The sequence below is a fragment of the Salvelinus namaycush genome, chromosome 7 (genome assembly GCF_016432855.1).
Source record: "Salvelinus namaycush isolate Seneca chromosome 7, SaNama_1.0, whole genome shotgun sequence".
Taxonomy (NCBI): Eukaryota; Metazoa; Chordata; class Actinopteri; order Salmoniformes; family Salmonidae; genus Salvelinus; species Salvelinus namaycush.
Genome location: NC_052313.1, coordinates 3,072,779 through 3,075,278, shown reverse-complemented (window position 1 = coordinate 3,075,278; position 2,500 = coordinate 3,072,779).

Here is a 2,500-nt window from a genome sequence, read left to right as displayed (position 1 = left end):
GATACCTGAAACACTGTACTGCACAGGTCTGACACCTGAAACACTGTACTGTACAGGTCTGACACCTGAAACACTGTACTGTATAGGTCTGGCACCTGAAACACTGTACTGTACAGGTCTGATACCTGAAACACTGTACTGTACAGGTCTGGCACCTGAAACACTGTATTGTACAGGTCTGGCACCTGAAACACTGTACTGTACAGGTCTGGCACCTGAAACACTGTACTGTAGAGGTCTGGCACCTGAAACACTGTACTGTACAGGTCTGGCACCTGAAACACTGTACTGTACAGGTCTGATACCTGAAACACTGTACTGTATAGGTCTGGCACCTGAAACACTGTACTGTACAGGTCTGATACCTGAAATACTGTACTGTACAGCTCTGGCACCTGAAACACTGTATTGTACAGGTCTGGCACCTGAAACACTGTACTGTACAGGTCTGACACCTGAAACACTGTACTGTACAGGTCTGATACCTGAAACACTGTACTGTATAGGTCTGACACCTGAAACACTGTACTGTACAGGTCTGATACCTGAAACACTGTACTGTATAGGTCTGGCACCTGAAACACTGTACTGTACAGGTCTGATACCTGAAACACTGTACTGTACAGGTCTGGCACCTGAAACACTGTATTGTACAGGTCTGATACCTGAAACACTGTACTGTATAGGTCTGGCACCTGAAACACTGTACTGTACAGGTCTGATACCTGAAACACTGTACTGTACAGGTCTGGCACCTGAAACACTGTATTGTACAGGTCTGGCACCTGAAACACTGTACTGTACAGGTCTGATACCTGAAATACTGTACTGTACAGGTCTGGCACCTGAAACACTGTATTGTACAGGTCTGGCACCTGAAACACTGTACTGTAGAGGTCTGACACCTGAAACATTGTACTGTAGAGGTCTGGCACCTGAAACACAGTACTGTACAGATCATGATTATCAAAAACACAATACCAAGCTGCAGCCTTCCCTTCCCTCCTCCTATTTCATGGTTCGGTCCCAAATGCCACCCTATTCCCTATATAGTGCACTACTTTATACCAGAGCCCTATTCCCTATATAGTGCACTACTTTAGACCAGAACCTATAGGGGAATAGGGACATTATATAGGAAACATGGTGCCATTTAGGATGAATCCCCATGTCTCATTGGTTTTCATTAGTCTCAGACTGATGACATGTTTCAGTTAGAATGTGGACTGTGTATATATACTGTATATATCTCATATAGACTTGTTGACTATATGGCTCTCACATTGGACCCCCGATACACACACCGGACGCAGGGCATTTTGTGTTCTCTGACCTAAACTGTGATTGAACCCTGAGGCTTTGAGATGAAAGACGAGGACGTTCGATCACTCCTCTCTATTCCACTTCTCCTTCCTCTCCTCTTTCCTCTCTCTCTGTACTATAAAATGATGGAGGGATAGAGCTAGGATGGAGGGATAGAGGGATAGAGCTAGGATGGAGGGATAGAGGGATGAATGGATAGAGGGATAGAGCTAGGATGGAGGGATAGAGGGATAGAGCTATGATGGAGGGATAGAGGGATGAATGGATAGATGGATAGAGCTAGGATGGAGGGATAGAGGGATAGAGCTATGATGGAGGGATAGAGGGATGAATGGATAGAGGGATAGAGCTAGGATGGAGGGATAGAGGGATGAATGGATAGATGGATAGAGCTAGGATGGAGGGATAGAGCTAGGATGGAGGGATAGAGGGATGAATGGATAGAGGGATAGAGCTAGGATGGAGGGATAGAGGGATAGAGCTATGATGGAGGGATAGAGCTAGGATGGAGGGATAGAGGGATGAATGGATAGATGGATAGAGCTAGAATGGAGGGATAGGGGGATAGAGCTATGATGGAGGGATAGAGCTATGATGGAGGGATAGATGGATAGAGCTAGGATGGAGGGATAGAGGGATAGAACTATGATGGAGGGATAGAGCTAGGATGGAGGGATAGAGGGATGAATGGATAGATGGATAGAGCTATGATGGAGGGATAGAGCTGGAATGGAGGGATAGAGGGCTGAATGGATAGAGGGATAGAGCTATGATCGAGGGATAGAGCTAAAATGGAGGGATAGAGGGATGAATGGATAGAGGGATAGAGCTTGGATGGAGGGATAGAGGGATGAATGGATAGAGGGATAGAGCTATGATGGAGGGATAGAGGGATAGAGCTTGGATGGAGGGATAGAGGGATAGAGCTAGAATGGAGGGATAGAGCTAGAATGGAGGGATAGAGGGATAGAGCTAGAATGTAGGGATAGAGGGATGAATGGATAGAGGGATAGAGCTAGAATGGAGGGATAGAGGGATAGAGCTAGAATGGAGGGATAGAGGGATAGAGATATGATGGAGGGATAGAGGGATAGAGGTATGATGGAGGGATAGAGGGATAGAGATATGATGGAGGGATAGAGGGATAGAGGTATGATGGAGGGATAGAGGGATAGAG